We start from the raw sequence: 19195 nt of genomic DNA, 5'->3' as shown, positions 1-19195 counted from the left end.
GCTGGAGAAAGTACAGAAGGAGCTGAAGGGATCTGCAACCCTATCGGTGGAACAACATTATGAACTAACCAGTACCCTGTAGCTCTTGACTCTAGCTGCATATGTATCAAAAGATTGCCTAGTTGGCCATCACTGGAAAGAGAGGCCCATTGGACATGCAAACTTTATATGCCCCCGTACAGGGGAACGCCAGGGCCAAAAAAATGGGAATGGGTGGGTAGGGAAATAGGGAGGAAGGTATGCGGGACTTTTGGGATAGCATTGGAAATGTAATTGAGGAAAAGATGTAATAAAAAAAGAAAAAAAAAGAAAAAATTAAAAAATATATAAATACCAAGACTTTCAATGTGTGTACCATTGCATGCCAATGGGTGCCAAGAGGTCACCAGAAATCATGGCTTTGCTTAATGATCAGAGTAAAGAGCTAACCTGAACAAAATTTTTAATGAAATTTTATAGCAATAGTTTTAGGGAAACTTGACATGCTTTAAGAAAGCAGTGAAGAGTGAATGATTCACTACTCCATAATTTCCACAGAATAAATGCAAATAAAACCTGCGTGGAAATAATGTATCTGAAAAATACCCTGAATGAAATTAAGGAAGGCATCAGTGGCAGGAAAAACCTGATGAAGAAATTATTAAAGCTCAAACACAAGCTAGTTGAAAATAAACAATTGAGAAGCAAAATATAATAAGCAGATTATTTCTGAGGTGAGGATAACAAGTTACAGAGTATTCATGAAGAAATCAATTATCCTTTCTAGGAGTGCTCAAATTATGGAGTGTGTGTGCTGTGTGACATCATTCTCAAGTAGACATGAACAAAATATCTACTCACCCAGATAAGAAATCAATGGCAAACCAAAGTAAGAATAGCGCAGAAGTCCATCTTGATGAATGAGTAAGTTTTATAGGGGTTGTTCAAAGAGGCAGAAATGGTGCAAAGCCAGCAAGGGTGACAGCTCACAAACTTTGGAACCCTGGAGCACCTGAAGGTGGCTAAACAGGTTTAATAGTGCCCCCTTCAGGAAGTTGGTCTTCACTTCTACGTAGTTAAGTTTGTCTCTGCTTGCTGCTAGGCTGATCTAAGTCTCTTCTAGACACCTCAGCTTGGAGAGTGAGGGACTGTCCTGGCTTTTTTTATGTCAACTTGACATAAGCTAGAGTTATTTCAAAGGAGAAATACCTCCATGAGATCCATTTGTAGGACATTTTTTCAATTAGTGATCAATGCGGGAGGGCCCAACCCACTGTGGGTGGTGCTATTCCTAGGCTTGTGGTCTTGGGTTCTATAAGAAAGTAGGCTGATATCTTCTGTAGCCATACAGGAACCCCAGTGAAGCAACAGAGACACCAACCAATCTACAAACTTTCAACCCAAAATTGATCCTGTCTACAAGAAATGCAGAGACAGGGGATGGAGCAGAGGCTGAGGGAACGACCTACTTGAGACCCATCCCATGGGTAAGCACCAATCCCTGACACTGTTAATGATAATCTGCTATGCTTTCAGACATGGCTGTTCTCTGAGAGGCTCCACCCAGCAGCTCACTCAGACAGATGCAGACATTCACAGTGGATGGAGCCTAGAAACTCTTATGGAAGAATAGGAGGCAGGCACCAAAGGGGATAGGAACTCCAAAGGAAGACCAATGGAGTCAACTAACCTGGACCCTTGTGGCTCTCAGAGTCTGAACCACCAACCAAAGAGCATACACGGGCTGGACCAAGGCCTCCCCGCTCATATGTAGATGTGTAGCTTGGCCTTCATGTGGGTCCTGAACAACTGAAATGGGTGCTATCCCAAAAGCTGTTGCCTGTATGTGAGATATATTCTAGCTGGGTTGCCTCAGTGGGAGAGGAAACACCTGGCCTTGCAGAGACTTGAAGTGCTAGGATTAGGGGAATAACCGGGGGTGGGGGGAGGGTCCCCCACTTACTCAGAGGAGAAGGGGAGAGGGGAGAGGGGAGGGGGAAGTATTGTGGGAGGGGTGACCTAGAGGGGTGTAGTGAGTGGGATGTAAAGTGAATAAGTAAAATAAAATAAAATAAAAATAAAAAAGAAAGCAGGCTGAGCAAGCCATGAGGGGCAAGCCAATAAGAAGCACTCCTCCATGACTTCTGTATCAGGCCCTGCACCCAGATTCCGGCCCTATTTGAGTTCCTTCGATGATAAACAGTGATATGAAAGTGTCAGCCAAATCAACTCCTTTCTCAAGGTCATGTTGTTTCATCACAGCAATAGCAACCCTGCCAGGACAAAGTGAATCTCGTCAATTGCGGAGGACCTTCCTGAAGCGATTGTTTACTTGCCGAGCATAACCAGCTTCCCTGCAGTACAGGATGTTTCAGCTTCAGCTCCCTTTGGAACATTGTGTGACTTAATAAGCTTCTCCCAAGATAGAAGGCTTTATCTGAGATGAAACTCTGCTGTATCAGTGTGCTTTGGTGTGAGTGGTGGTTAACTGTTTTATTTTTCGGGATAATTATACTCCATTGAAGGAATGGTGTGCATAAATATTAGACATTTGTAACATAGATTTTTGAATATATATGATAAGTTATTGTGTGGCAAGAATAACTTTAATGACTGCATATAATAAGGGGAGGCATCATTATCACTAAAGACTTTTTGAAAAGACTGCATGGAAATATTTCCATACAGGCATCCTAAAATATATACCTATATTTATATATTAAAAATGTAAGTGGAGTAATTCTATAATGAGGTGACAATGTCCATACTAGACAGCATAGGGAAACATAAAAAGGCCAATGACAAGAAATGTTACTTCTTTTGAAACTGTTGACTAGTGTGGTCCCAAAGAGATACCCAAACATTACAGATGATTTGTGCCTGACTATTCGCCCTCTCTATCCCCATTGCCACAATCCTCTCTTTTTATTTTCCTGGTCTCTGCAGTTATTTCAGGCTATATGCTGCCATTTGAAGACTTGGTGCTAGGAACCTCAGATGAGAAAGACCATGTGGTGTTTCTCATTGTGGGTCTGGTTTACTTTTGTGTGACATGATTTTTTTCCTGAGAAGATTCAATACACATCTATTGATTTGATAGGGAGCCTGTGACAACCCACAGTGTGGATATCACCAAAGTCCAACTCGGTGAACCAATAAGTTTTATTGGGGTTACTTATAGGAATATAGTTGTCTGGCTACTTACAGGAGCAGAAATGACTCAAAGACAACTGCATCACTAAAGCTCACCTCAGTGTGGGGGACAAATGGGAATCTGGAGCACACTGCACAATCTGTAAGCAGCTCAACAGGTTGGAGGTTTTCCTTTCCAAGTGACTCCGCTGCTCTAAAACTCCAGGCAGCTGGGCTGGTTTCAGCTTCTTCCGGGCAGCAGGTCTAGTCTTAGGTTAATTAATTTGTAGCTTGATTTGTCTGAGAGGGACTCTCAGCAGTCTTTATTGTTTACCCCAGGACAAAAAGAACCCACTGAATCTGGTCAGTTTCACGAACTTCCTGAAGCTGTTCTGAATTGTTTTCCTCCTGATTAAGAAACTTCCCTGAAGGATGGAATCTTTCAATCTCTGAGGAAACAGCTACATTAACAGTTCACTCAATTTGCAGTCCTGCAAATGCCTGCAAAGTTCATGATTACATTTTTTTCTTTACAGCTGAATAGTATTCCATGGTCTACACTAGCACAGTTTTATTATATATTTGTCAGTTCAAAGACATTTAGGTTGTTTGAATTTCCCAGCTTTTGTGAATATAAAATATTGATGAACATGGTCTAGCAAGTATCCATGGAGTAGAAAGTCAAGTCCCTTAAGCATATGCTAAGGATATATATATTTGGGTCATATGATAAATTTTAATGTATTTCTTAGTGTTGTAGAACATGATTCTCTTAGCTAAATGGCCATGATATTCATCGGATAATCTACTCTATATTATTAATTATTATTAATACTCTATATTAAAATAATGTAGAGTAATATACATTACTAACAGTAATATATAATATGATATTAACATTATAAATATTAAAAAATTTAAAGGAGTGAATGCAGAGATATCTCAGCAATGAAGAGAACTTGATGTTCTTCCAGAGGACCTGAATTTGGACTACAGCACTCAGGTCAGGTAGCTCAGAACTGGAATTCTAACTCAAAGAGAGCTGATGCCCTTTTCTAGTCTCCTTAGCAATCACATACATGAACACGCATGCAAACATACACACGCATACACACACAAAGTAAGATAAATCTTAACAAATATTTTATGAACATATAATGCAAGCCTTAGTGTAAGCATATCATAAATGTCTATTCCAGAAAATAAACTAGGAGGAACATTTAAGGTCTAGGTTACTTTTTACTAGATGCAGAGGAAGAGTTTTCTTATATTTCGATGTTAAAAAAAAGTATTCTAGAAGGAAAATTGTAAGATCTTGCTACTAGTACACATGGTGCCAAAAATGTATCCTGTTACTAGAATTATGGAGCCTGACATGCTACTCGAGCTCAGGTTACTGAAACTTTGAACTCTATGTGTGTAAACAGGAGAGAACTGTTGCTAAAGTCCTCTAAGAGGCTTTTTGCCTTTTCTTCACTATGGTACTTAAAGCTGTCATCAGACATCCAATGTAAGAGCATGTTTTCCTTTCAGTCCAATCCCTTTCCTTTAGCAAAGGTTGTTAGTATTTTAATCTCAACCCCCACCAAGGTTATTGGCAGGGAGAGACAGCAGGGAAAACACTATTGGCTTTTAAAAATAACCAACATCTGTAGGAAATAACCAATCTGTAGGAAATCTCTCCCCCTGGCCTACAAAGCTTTACAGTCTTTCCCTTTAGTCCACCCCGCCCCCCATCCTATGACTTTCTGCTTGTTCACTGGCTATACTCCCAGTTCTCAGACAGCAGTTTTCTTCATTTGTATCTAAGGATTACACATATCATTATCTATTACTTCTGCCAGAAAGGTCCCCACACATAACTCCTTGAAAACCATACAGCTTATTCATATCTCTTATTTGTCTTCTAAAAAGTTATTCCTATATCCAATTAGCACCTCCAATTTTTCTTCTCTGTTTTCCTATCTTTGGTTTTTATAACATAGCAATCATCTACTAACATAATGTCAAATATTGTAGGTGTTTTATTTAAATGTTATTATTGCTCAACCCCCAAAATCCATATAAGGCTTTTTAACAATATATACAGCACACTGAACATGCAATAATGTATGTAGAATGAAATTATTACCTAGTCTGCACCTGCTTTACATGGCTAGCTTTCTCCAGCTCCATAGATCCTCCTGTTTACAACAGAAAGTCTGGATATACCAATTGAGGATATGCTTAATTAATGAAGGAGTTTCAAAGCTGAGCTTAGAAGCTGTCTAGCTTTGGAGAAAAGAGCCAGCTTTTTGAAACTTCCAGGTGTCTAGGGATGCTTGATGAGTAATTTGGAATACTGTGAGAAGGAATGGAGACATGGTTTTGCTTGTTCATGGTCTTTATCTTCTCTAGACGAGTGAAGTAGATAACCAACGAAGAGATAAAGAGAGGCAAGGGCATCGTGGGACATCAAGCTCAAGGAATTAGATTCATGTAAGTGATGCAATGTAATGGTGCATTTTCTAGAAATATCTATTTCATTCGAAGAAACTGAACTTTTGGTAGACCTTGCAAGCAAGTTAATGATATACCATGAGGTCACTTAAGATTATATAGTTAACTGCAATTCTACTGTGTACTCAGCCTGTTCAAGTTTAACTTGCCTGTAAGGAAACAATGTAGTCAATCTTACTATGCAGGGGATTTTTAAAAAATGACCTAAGCCAATGCACAGGTTTACTCTTAAATTATGTACTATTTCATGCTTCTTACCTATAATAGTATATGTGTGGATATGTGTGTGTTGTGGGACTCATTGGCTGAAAGTAGCAAACAGATTGAATATAATCTTTTAAGAAAAAACAAGTATTACACAAATATTAGAAGCAACTCGTGGCTATAGGTTGAGCTCATACTGAGTGCTGTCCTGGGTCAGTTGAGACCACTAAAGTAAATACTTCCCCTGTTTAAAAAAAAATCTGTTCAAGATTTCCAGTTGTTTGTTCTATTTCTTGTCCGAGGCCAGGCCATAAACAACCTGTAACATCAAAGATAAGGCTTATACACTTGGGTTTTTCATGGCTTTTGCTTCAGGAACTTCTGAGTAGGATGCAGGAATGTGAATTTATTTTGCAATTCCCAAATCCACTATGAGTGCCTGTTTATTAGGAATGCTGGGTAGACCTGAATAAAGGAATTCTTCATTTCTTCTCCATACCGTATTTCCTATAGTGTTCAATACATCCAAAGCAAAGCCCTTTGTTAGAAACAGGCAACAGGGGACAATCAGATACATATAACAGACAAGCAACATAGAGAGGCCATGGGCCACAGGCAAAAGACTTAGGGAGAGACGTAGAAAATTTAAATTGGTGCTCACTCTTGGTCAAACTACTCCAACAGAAGTCCCTTTTTTCATTCCTTAATGAGACAGGGGAACATTTTGTTGCCCCTCTGCCTATGGTGGAGAACTAATGAACTACACATTCTTTAATGTGTAATTGATACACGCCAGAAAAACATTGCTGTTCCTGGACATTTCTAAACCCCAATTTGTTTTTCTAAACACTAGAATCCAAACACTTGAAGTTTTCAGTGTGTTTCCCAGCCCACTTAAGTATTCTGCCCCCAAATATTCTAATTTCTACCTCTTCCCCATCTTCTACTTTTTTTTTTTCAAGACAGGGTTTCTCTGTATAGCCCTGGCTGTCCTGGAAATCACTTTGTAGACCAGGCTGGCCTTGAACTCAGAAATCTGCCTGCCTCTGCTTCCTGAGTGCTGGGATTAAAGGCGTGCGCTACCACCCCTGTCTTCTACTTTAACGAAAATAACTTTCACACAAGATTCTCTTTTCCTTTAATGAAACATTTCATTCTAGCCCTTATCCCCACCTGACTCAATATGTCAACATGGTAGTTAACAGAGTTGCTTAAAGCAGAGTAAGATCTATGTAAAGTCAGATTTATTCTGTGTCATATTCATACTGCCTTAGAAAATGGTATGATCATATAGCATTTATAGGGAATGTGGGCATAGTAAAGGAGAGAACTCATTTCAACGTGGCTATTATCAAAGCATATGTTTAAATCTCTCCTGCTCTGGACAAGACTTTTCATGAGAAGTCTGGCAAGCCCTTATACTGAATCAGAGTTGCAAGGGCAGCTCAGGGTGAGTACTGAAATCTGGCAATGAAAGATAATAAATGTAGGGAGTTTAATCTCCCTACATTCCATATGTTTGTGGAAATTCCATATAGTAACAATAGGAAATTAATCAGAAGCAATTGCTTATACAGTACAGGGCCTAAGGGTTAGAAGTAGACTCTGTAATGTGCTTTTGACATGTAATCAAATTGCCTTCTAAATATTTATGTTTATATCCATGGATTATTGTTGCTTTTAACCTGGACCAGAGAAAGTTCTTTTTTTAAAAAAAATATATATTGGAGGATGGTATATGTAGAGACTCATACCTGGTTGATGTGCTGAAAGCAAGTGACTTGAGCTCTCAGCCCTAAAGAGGACATCAAGATTGCTTCTCCAAACCTGAGGAACATTATGAACGAAAGAGTGGACAGACTTTGATATTAGGAACATGGAGAGGAGTGCTTTGAAATGCTGTCTTCTGCACATGGCATGCTGTTCCAGTCAGGACCACTGGCATAAGACCTGCACAGACAGAAAAAAAAATGAAATTAGAAGGCAGACTAATCAGGAACAATGTGATCAGCAGGGGTGGGAATGAGATAAGAGAGGGTAACTGAGGTGAATATTATCACAATATATTATATACATATATGCATTTAATATTAATGAAAAGCATATATCACTTCAGCACCATAGGTCATAAAATAGCTATATAACTTTGAATAGTGAGTCATGGACAAAGAGTCATCTGAATGAAGGAAATGGGAATGCAAACAGACACTTATATGACAACTGTGAGAAAAAAATCACAGTGTAACACTTACTCCTCTACAATATATATTCCAAATTCAAATGAAATTACAGCACCATATGTGAAAGAATTTGATGTCCTAGATATCTATGTAATCCATGTCAATGACAGAAACATCTGTGACAGATGGCAGTTCTTAATAATGCAGTTGGACCATAAAATTGCATGTAACACTGTGAGAGAGATAATTGTGGGTAAGGATGGCACATCCTTTAGGGCATGTGTCTATCACAGTGAAAGCCCAAAATGTGTGGAGTATGATGAGAATAGAATGAGAAGGCCTTGTAAGGGAAAGCATCTTACTCTAAACATGCTGCTGTAATAAAAACACTTTGAGTCATTTATAAACAGTATACATTCATTACTTAACGTCTTAGAGGTTGGGAAGTTGAAGACAAAAGCATCAAATATGGAGAAAAGGGAGGGGAGAAATAGAATTAAATTGTTCTTTTAAAAGATTTAGTGTCTGATAAGGGTTCATTCCTCATAAATAGAACGTCTTTGTACATCTTGGTGTGATAGAAGAAAGAAACAGCTCCATTGTACCTCTTTTGTAAGGCATAGTCTCATCCACTAGGATGCACATAATTAGACCATAGAAGCAAGATAGAACAGATATTTTTCTCTAATGAACAGGAAATTTTTAGAGAAAAATGTATATTTGTATGGGTGAGGGTGGAGCAGAATTGGCAAAATTATGAATAGATAATGGCTTTGAATCACCCACTGTTTTATTGTTTGTTTTTTCAATTCACTTGATATTGTAATCTGAAGATTGAACTAGTCTGGAAAGTCTGAGCCTCTTACAGTAAATTTCAGGGTCCTTAGGAGGGGTAACCTGGAGAACCAGACTCAATTGAAACTGTCCCTTACCAAGTGAATTTCCCACATCAACTATACAATGGGGTACCTGAACTTCTTAGAAGGCAACTAGCACTCCCATGCTGCCAAATGAGAAGCTGCTAGGCTTTCTTAAGAGATGCACTTAGAAACTACTCAACGTTATGTCACTATATAATACGATCACAGAGCCAGGCCCAGAGTCACTTTGGAAAGTGGCTGCATAAGGTGTATGTGAGCAAGCATAACTCATGGCAGGCTATCACTGGGAGCTAGCTAACACAGAGAGGGGAGGAAGAAGGGAAGCATGGTATACAAAAGATGTCTTCACTTATATTTTCAGTGGATTTACAGTGCATCAAAGATTTGCAGAGGGGGAAAAAGAAAAGAAAGAAAAGAAAGAAAAGAAAGAAGAAAGGATGAAAGAAAGAAACAAAGGAAGAAAGAAATAAAAAGAAAAGAAAAGAAGGGGTTGATGACTCTTTTTTTCTTTTCCTTTCTTTCCTTTCCTTTCCTTTCCTTTCCTTTCCTTTCCTTTCCTTTCCTTTCCTTTCCTTTCCTTTCCTTTCCTTTCCTTTCCTTTTCTTTTCTTTTCTTTTCTTCTTTTCTGTTCTCCTTTCCTTTCCTTTTCGGTCAAGGGGAACTGACAAATAGTGGCCCAAAAAGAAATAAAAAATTAACCAGATGGAATTTGTCACTGTGTGTCAAATTAACCAGATGGAATTTGTCACTGTGTGTCAAATTGCTGAGATTTCATGAAGCTGAGATGAAGACTGATAATTATCTGCTGGAGGTCACTGCTGTTTACAGCAGTGGTAACACAGGATTTAACAGGGGCCATCTATGAAGTGACTGTGAGATGACTACCAGAAACACAAATGAAAGTAAAAGGGAGGGAGTGGGGAGAAGAATAAAGAGGGAGGAAAAGAAAAGATGATGAGGATAAGTAGGTAGATAGGTACATGGATAGATGGATGATAAATGGACAGGTAGATGCATTAAAATATGTACATCCTCTCAGGGGATGTGCTTTCTTCCTTCTTTTCTCCTAAAGCAGTCAATGGTAACTGATTCACACTGAGTGTTAATATATGCATATATGTTAATACATGAGAGTCATGGATACTACTAAAAAGTAACTCATTAAACTTAGCTATACTATACAATTCTCTACTGTGAAAGAGTTAAACAGAATGCACTGGTTCTGTTTTTAAATGTTTCCTTTTATTTTTAAAATTACACACATGTGTGCATATACATGTGTGTGTGTGTGTGTGTGTGTGTGTGTGTGTGTGTGTGTGTGTGCATGTGTTTGCATGTGCATCTGAGTGTGGGAGCCTGGGGCGGCGGTGTGTGTGTGTCTAGGTAGTTGTAAGCTGCCATGTGATGCTGGGAACCAGACTCTGGAGGAGCAGCAACTGCTCTTAACCACTGAGCCATCTCTCTAGCCACAAGTTCTGTTTGTATTTGACAATAACAGAGCCAACATCTTACTGTTGATTTGAAAAACACTAACAGTGTGATTTCAGAAACAAAAATCTCTCTTCTCTCCTTGAATTCTGTATATATTCAAAATAGTAACTTCTTGTTCATTATTTATGCTGAGAATGTTTCCTTCCAGTTTGTCCTCAAAATTTTAATTTCTATTTATGGATTTATTCCATGTGTACTGATGTTTTACCTATGTGTATATCTAGGTACCACATGTGTGCTTGTGCCCACAAAGGCCAGAAGAGGGTATTGGCTTCTAAGGAACTGGAATTAGAGCCATTTGCTAGTCACCATATGAATGCTTTTGGAAAAGGTCCTCTGGAAAAGCAGCCAGTGCATTTAACTTTTAGCTGACATGCCATTACATTTTTTAAAATTTGCTTATGCTGTTCTCCTTTTTTACATCATGAAGAAATTATGGTTTTTTGTTTTTTAAAAATTTTTTATTAGGTATTTATTTCAGTTACATTTCCAATGCTATCCCAAAAGTCCCCCCCACACTCCCCCACCCACTCCCCCACCCTCCCACTCCTACTTCTTGGCCCTGGCGTTCCCCTGTACTGAGGCATATAAAGTTTGCATGTCCAATGGGCCCCTCTTTCCAATTATGGCTGACTATGTCATCTTCTGCTACATATGCAGCTAGAGACACGAGCTCCGGGGTGGGGGGGTACTACCCTACCCACCCATTCCCATTTTTTTGGCCCTGGCGTTCCCCTGTACTGGGGCATATAAAGTTTGCAAGTCCAATGGGCCTCTCTTTCCAGTGATGGCCGACTAGGCCATCTTTTGATACATATGCAGCTAGAGTCAAGAGCTCCGGGGTACTGGTTAGTTCATAATGCTGTTCCACCCATAGGGTTGCAGACCCCTTTAGCTCCTTGGATAGTTTCTCTAGCTCCTCCATTGGGGGCCCTGTGATCCATCCAATAGCTGACTGTGAGCATCCACTTCTGTGTTTGCTAGGCCCCAGCAGAGTCTCATAAGAGACAGCTATATCTGGGTCCTTTCAGCAAGAAATTATGTTTTTGAGAAGAGTTATATAGTTACATTTCTCAAATCTTTTATTTTCCTTTCCATTGCATCCGGTTCTTGACTAACAGTTTTAGAACCTTTTCTCTATCAGGTTAGAGGAAACTCCATTAGCTTTTGTAACAATTTTGTTGCAATTAGATTACTGATCTACTTAACATTGTTGAAATGTATAGTGTCTCTGTTTCTTTCACAAATATCTATGTCATTGTCAAACAATTGTCTTAAAGGCTTGCTTATTTTTATTTATATCTTCAATTATTATGTAGCTCAGTCTTGAGTTTTTGATCCTCCTGCCTCAGCCTAATGTAATATACTTCAGCATATGCCATAAACTCCAACATAAAAGGTTATCTTTGTTCCAGTGCAATAAATTGACACTTTCATCATGCATTTAGAGTTCTTTCTATGTATTTATTCTATTCTATGCTTACTGGTAGTTTTAAGCCATATTTGTATTATTTTAATCATAGAGGCTCTGTAATCTACATTATACCTGCTAGGACTTTGTTGCTTTTCTTATTTTCATGTTTCCAGGGAGATTGTAAAATTTTTATTTTTCCATATAAAATTAGTACTTGTCTATTTCCACCAATTTATATTTTAATTCAAATTACAAAAAAGTATGTGCGTAATTTTATTGGAATTGTTTTAAATTTAAAATTCTATCTGGGGAGGTTTGACATTTTAAAGATATTGAACATTCTTATCTAAAATTAGGAGAATCTTTCCATTTGCCTAAATATCCATTTATGGAGGAAAAAGGCATAGTGGGTAAAAGTGCTTGAATCTGAGTTTAATTCCTAGACCTACCTGGTGGAAAGAGAGTTGTGCTTAAAAGTTGTCCTCTGAACTCCATATATTGTCTGCCATGGCATGTATGTGTGTGTGTGTGTGTGTGAAAAGTAAGAGATAGCTCAGTTGTGACCTGAGTTAGGACCCGCAGCACTCATATAAAAAAGCCAGGTACAGAAGAAGGGTGTATCTATAGTTCCAGCACTGTGTAAGCACAGACAGGAGAGTCTCTCTAGCATGAGAGTGGCTGAAGAAGACACTTGTAAATCTCTAGCCTCCAGATGTCTGTAAATGCTCAAACACCCTTCTTACATGTGATATTTGATTCACTTAGCTATATATTGCTAAGGATTTTGCATGAAACTTCATTCTTCAAAGTTATTGCACTGTACTTTTTCTCATAATTTCAGAAACTTATTGATTCTTCTTCTAGGCTTTTGTGGGGCAATGGGCTATGCACAGACAGCCTGGTCTCCTGTTGAGCTGAGGTCCTGGTAGTGGTAATTTCCACCTACATGGGACAGAAGGCATTCCCTCATGTCTCCTGGACCCCTGGCTCCTGTTGAAGTTACCACCCCCACAGCCCTCACAGGAGAGGCATGGGTTTCAGCCACATAGGAACAGCACCAAGCCTTCCCACATGCAAATAAGGTTTCCCCAAACTCTCAGTCCAAGCCAATGAGAGGTCCCTGCTGACAAACCCTGAATCACCCCCAGAACTGTATATAAATCAGGATTAGGGAGTTAAAGGTATGCGAGAACTATTCCTTCCTCTGAGTCTTTTGTTCCAAGAGCTGTATGTAACACTTGGGAAGAGATCTTCTCTCCCGAAGAGCCACCCGAGGTCCTGCTGCACTCCTCACTGGATAGTCAGTTTTTCGTTCAACCTTGAAGGCGTGGCAGAGACCTCGTCTTCCTGCCTGCATTAGCTTCCCTTCACTGGAACCCTCGCACCTGGCCTGGACAGAGATCTCCACGGAAAACCTCTGGTACCCAGGCCCATAGGCTTTCACATTTATTTTGTTGCTATCTTTTGCATTTACTTGTTAGCCCTTCTAATGTACCTTTCCTCCCTCTTTATTGTTTACTTTTATTGAGTTCTCTGTTTCCTTTAGGTAGAATTTGCAACAAAGTTTTATTTATTACCCTATGCTGGCTCCAAAGTCACAATCTCTCTGCTTCAATTTCTTGAGTGATGTTACAATTGTGTGCTACCATATTTGGCCAGAGGTGCCCCTCTCCTCTTTTTTTTTTGTATTTTTATTATTATTTTAATTTTATTTATTTTACATTCCAACCGCAGTTTCCCTTTGATTCCCAGTTCCCCACCCTTCCCATTCCTCCTGCATTTCTCTTCAGAAAAAGGCCAGTCTCTATGGATATCAACTAGTCATTGCATATCAAGTTTCAGTAAGACTGGGCACCTCCTCTTCTAGTAAGACTAGACAAGGCAACCTAGTAGGAGAAAAGGGTTCCAAAGTCAGGCAAGAGATTCAGAGATAGCTTTTCCCCCCACTGTTAGATGTTCCATAGGAAGATCATGCTATACAATGTAACATATGTACAGAGGTTCTAGGTCACTCCCATGCAGGATCCCTGGTTGGCAGATCAGTCTCTGTGAGCCCCTATGGGTTCAAGGTAGTTGATTCTGTTGGTTTTCTTGTGGTGTCCTTGACCACTCTGGCTTCTACCATCTTTCTTCCCTCTCTTCTACAGGATTTTCCCAGATCTGCATAATGTTTGGTTGGCTGTGGCTTTCTACATCTGTTTTCATCACTTGCAGGGTGAAACCTCTCAAAGAACAGTTATGCTAGGCACTGATCTTATGAGTATACAGAATATCATTAGGGATCATTTCAGTGACATTTTTTGCTACTCATGTTTGGTTCTATCATAGGTCCCTGGGCTATCCAGCCTCTGGCTCCTGGCCCTCAGGGACCTTCTCATGGTATGGGTCTCAAACTGGCGTGTTATTGGTTGACTGTTCCCACAATTTTTACACTTACCCTAGCACATCTTTCAGGCAGGACAAATTGTAGGTAGAATGTTAGTAGCTGGGTTGGTATCCCAATCCCTCCGTTGGAAATCTTACCTGGTTACAGGAGATGGCTGGTGCAGGCTCCATATCCCCATCACTAGGAGTCTCAGGTAGGGCCACCTTCACTGATACTTAGGAGTTTCCATTGCCCTAGGTTTCTAGCTCATCTCAGAGATACCCCTGTCAAATCAGTTGCCTCTCCCAACTCCCTCTCCTTCTATCCTCCTCACACCTGATCCTTCCTGTTACCATTCCCACTCTTAACCCCACCCAGTCCCCTTTATGAGCACAAGACATGCATGTGGTGCACAGACATATATACAGGCAAAACATTCATATACATAAAATAAAAATAAATAAATCTTTAAAAAAATTAGAGTAAAAATAAATAAAATAAATGGAATTCATTAAAAAGGACTAAGCTAAACATTTTAACCTTTATTTAGTTGGTGTGTGTGTGTGTGTGTGTATAAGTGACAGTATACCTGTAGAGGTCAGAGTACATCTTTCAGGAATTGGTTCTCAACATGTGGGTCCTGGCATGTGGGTCCTGGAGATGGATCCTAGCTCATCAGGCTTGGCAGCAAGTTTCCCTATCCACTGGGCAATATTGGCAGACCAAAATGAAACTATAAAACTGAAAAATTAATATTAATTGAAATAAGTAAAAACTTGGTAGAATGAGCATGATAGAAGACAGAGTTTGCATAAGATGAATAGAAATGCTCAATTTGAAAAATAGAGATAAAACAGATAGAAGGGGTTTCATAGGAGATAACATGTCTCTTCTAAGTTCCAGAAAGAGAGGGAAAGAAAGTAAAATGGAATATTTGAGAGAGTCATTAATTGAAATATCTCAAATTTATACAAGACATACAGATAATCGAGAAGTGGAATGATATTTTGATAGATAAATCAAAAGAGATACATGCTAAGATCATCATAAACTTCTGAAATGAAATATATAAAACTTTTAGACAGAAAAATGATAATTTGACTATATGTCATTATTCATCATGCATACCAATAGAATACTGTACCAAACTGAATAGCAATGTGTTTTTGTTGGAAACCATGTACTCTCAAAGGATATATTATGCATTTCTGCATGACAAAATAAAGAAATTCTTAACTATTAATTTCATATCTGCTTAAACATACTTCTAGAAGGACAGGATCAATCAAGACACCTGCAAATGCAAACAAGCCAAACAAACTCGAAAATATTTATTGGAGTATGCTTAATCTTGATAATCTACTACAGAGGGCTAGAGTTACTTGCATATTCTGCTCTTTCAGAGGACCAGAGTTCAGATCCCAGCACCCATATCAGATGGTTCACAGAAACCTTTAACTACATATCACTCCAGGGGATCTGATACCCTCTTCTAGACTTCACAAACAACTTTACTCACATGTGTGTGTGTGTGTGTGTGTGTGTGTGTGTGTGTGTATGTATATATGACAATGAAATATAGATCTTTAAAAATTCTGCTATGGAAACATTTTTAGAAAGATAGGAAGACAAATCACTAAATGAAGGAAGAAATATAGGAAGAATGCAAATGTAAATGTATTCTTTCACTTGCCAATTTTGTTCACATTATGATGGAAGTGTTAACCATCCTCTGTTGAGGTCCTTTGTTTTACTGGGGTGGCAATCATTGGTAGAGGAAGAGTAGCAGGTCTCTGGCAGAGTTTATATTCCTTGTCACCTGTCAATACAAAGCAGAAAAAGCAGACAGACAAGAGCAGCTGCAGATGGTCCACTATGGTTTTCCAGCTCTTCTGTGTCCTTAAGATTCTACGATGCTTTCCCTACAAGTGTTACAGCTCCTGTGTAGTCTAGGAACTCAGGACTTGTCAGCCCTTGACAGTGAATAGCATTGTGGCTTCTGAGTCTAGGTTTCAGGATTCACTAGCTCTTCATACTGGCCAGTGTTAACTGAGACCCTTTGCACTTGCTTTATTGTAAGAAACTTTTTGGAACACATTCAGTCCTTGGCTATTTAAAGTCTTCTATTCTGTATCCCTAGGTCTCTTCCCATTCCCTAGTTCCTTCTTTTTGTGTCATGGTGATTCTTCTGTGGCTATCAATGTCATGTCCACTTCTTCCTCCTATTGCCAACTGTACTAATGATGAATACCAAAAATAGCTAGCACAATTCCACTCTATAAAAGCTGTCCTTGCCTGACATTGCAAACCAGGGGAGGCAGTACAGAAGGGTGCCTCCTGGCTGGCTCACTAAGTGAGCTGAACAACCTGCTTCTGTAGCTATACAAGGAGTGTTTATACCAATCACAGTAGCCTTCAAGTCAACAAAGGATTACATTCACACCAAGCATCCATTGTCTCTTTTGCACCAGTTTACAACAGTCCATATTTAGCAAGTAAACATGAAGCAAAAGGTTTCTGGCAAAGTCCTCAAAAGCTACTTGAAACAGTTGCTGGCCAGGCCACAACCAAGCCTTCTCAAAATGGGCAGCAGTATTATAAGGGGGGTTCAGTTGGCTGCTTGATAGTGTTCTTTTTTTTTTTTTCCACAAAGCAACTAGAACAGCAGGCAGAGTAAACTAGCTTTGAATTCAGGAATCGAATCAGCCCATCTCTCACCATTTTTGCTTATGTACAGGGGAAAAGCCCATCAGAAAGACTCTTAACAATAAGAACAAATTATTGCCCTTCTGCCTAGTTCTTTCTGCTGGGGTAGATTGCTAGCTGGTCTGCTCCCCTGAAAACACCATATCATGATTCAGCAAATCCTAGAGGATTCTCTGCACTCAGAGCAGTTGGTAAGACCCAGCTCCCCAAGTCCTAGAGCTCCCATTGGGAGGCCAGTGGACTTGGGATCCATCACCCACCAAAACCCCTGCCCACCAAATACCACTCTCCTCTGCCCTGTCCTTTCTGCTGGGGGCAGACTGCTATCTCATCTGGTCCCCTGAAGACACCATATCCTGAGCCATCCCAGAAGATCTGCTGCACTCAGAGCAGCTGGGCAACTGATCACCAGCTTGTCTGTTCCCCTGAAGACACCACAGATTGAAGGCATCCCAGGAGTTCCTCTGTATACAGGGCAACTGGACAAAAGACACCACAGTCTAAAGACCTTCTGGAGGCTCTGTGGCATGCAGGGCAACTGACCCAACAGACTGAAAGCCTCCCAGGAGTGCTGCTGCACATGGGGGAACAGAAACCACAGTCCATAGGTCCCCGTGGAGAACATCTTCACACAGGACAACAGCTTGACTGCTCCTCTGAAGATCTAACAGTCTGAAGGCCTCCCAGGAGATCTACTACAGCCAGGGCAACAGATCAGCAGCTTCTCTGTCACTCTGAAGAGCCCTCAGTTGGAAGGTTCCACAGGTGGTCTTCTACAGCCAGGGCCACAGGCCTACCAGGAGACCTGAAGCAACCAAGGGACAAAAGAGGCAGACTTCAGACAGAGTCACCCAGACCAGCAAACAGCAGGATAACCAGATGGTGAGATGCAAGCACAAGACCATAAGCAACAGAAGCCTATATACATGGGCATCAGCAGAACCCAGTTCTTTCACCACAGCAAGCCATTAATATGCCAGCACACCTGAGGAAGCTGACCTAAAATCCTATCTCATGAAGATAGTAGAGTCCTTTAAGGAGTATATAAATAACTCACTGAATGAAATACAGGAAAATACAGGTAAACAGGTAGAAGCCCTTAAAGAGGAAACACATAGATCCCTTAGAGAAATACAGGAAAACACAATCAAACAGACAAAGAAATTGAATAAAGCTGTCCAATACCTAAAAGAAGAAGTAGAAACGATAAAGAAAACATGAATGGAGGCAAACCTGGAAAAGGAAAACCTAGGAAAGAGGTCAGGAATTACAGATGTAAGTATCACCAACAGAATACAAGAGATAGAAGAGAGAATCTCAGGTATAGAAGATATAATGAAAAAGATTGACACAACTGTCAAAGAAACTTCAAAACATAAAAAAAAAAAAAACCTCCTAACCCAAAATATCTAGGAAATTTAGGACACAATGAAAAGACCAAATCTAAGAATAATTGGAATAGAGAAGAACAAAGGACCTGAAAATGTCTTCAACAAAATTGTAGAAGAAAACTTTCCCAACCTAAGAAAGAGATGGCCATAAAGGTATAAGAAGCCTATAGAACACCAAGTAAATGGGACCAGAAAAAGAAATCCTCTTGTCACATAATAATCAAAACAGTAAATGCACAGAACAAAGAAAGAATGTTAAAAGCTGCAAGGGAACGGGGCCAAGTAACATACAAAGGTAGACCTAGTAGAATCACACCAGACTTCTTAACAGAGACTATGAAAGTAAGAAGAGCCTGGTCAGAGGTCATGCAGACTCTAAGAGAACAAAAATGCCAGCCCAGGCTACAATACCTAGCAAAATGCTCAATCAACATAGATGGAGAAACCAAAATATTCCAGGACAAAGCCAAATTCAAACAGTATCTATCTACCAACGAGCCCTACAGAGGATCCTAGAAGGAAAACTCCAACACAAGGAAGGTATCTACACCAAAGAAAAGACAAGATATTAAGCATCTAAAAACAAAGCCAAAAGGAGAGAACCACAAGCACATAAAGCTACCTACCACTATGTGATAGCCAGAAGCTGGAAACAACCCAAATGTCCCACAATGGAAGCATGGATACAGAAAATGTGGTTCATTTACACTATGGAATACTACTCAGCTATTAAGAATGAGGACGTCGGTAGGGCCACAGGCCTCATCCGGCCGGATCAGCACCGGGGTAGCGGGAGCGCAGGGTTGCCTGACACCCGCCAGCTACCCACGACCCACGCCGCAGGATTTTGGGACTGCTGGGGAGTGGAACACAGCTTCTGCTCCAGTCCAATCACGCGGGACCTGAGACTGCTCTGGCTGGGGAGAGAGAAATCCGGCCTACATAGGGCCACA

General features: G+C 40.0%; 1 long non-coding RNA gene across 1 annotated transcript in view; it reads right to left on the bottom strand.

The window, feature by feature from the left end:
• LOC115030072 overlaps positions 1-7761 on the bottom strand; it is a 16088-nt gene extending 8327 nt beyond the window's left edge. The window contains exon 1 of the long non-coding RNA XR_003835671.1: positions 7569-7761. This is a non-coding gene — a long non-coding RNA (uncharacterized LOC115030072). The remainder of the gene's footprint in view (positions 1-7568) is intronic.
• Positions 7762-19195: the final 11434 nt, after the last annotated feature.

Source organism: Mus caroli, chromosome X (assembly GCF_900094665.2).
Source record: "Mus caroli chromosome X, CAROLI_EIJ_v1.1, whole genome shotgun sequence".
In the NCBI taxonomy this organism is placed as follows: domain Eukaryota; kingdom Metazoa; phylum Chordata; class Mammalia; order Rodentia; family Muridae; genus Mus; species Mus caroli.
Note: the sequence above shows the minus strand (reverse complement) of the source record. Positions and strands in the feature narration are given on the sequence as shown.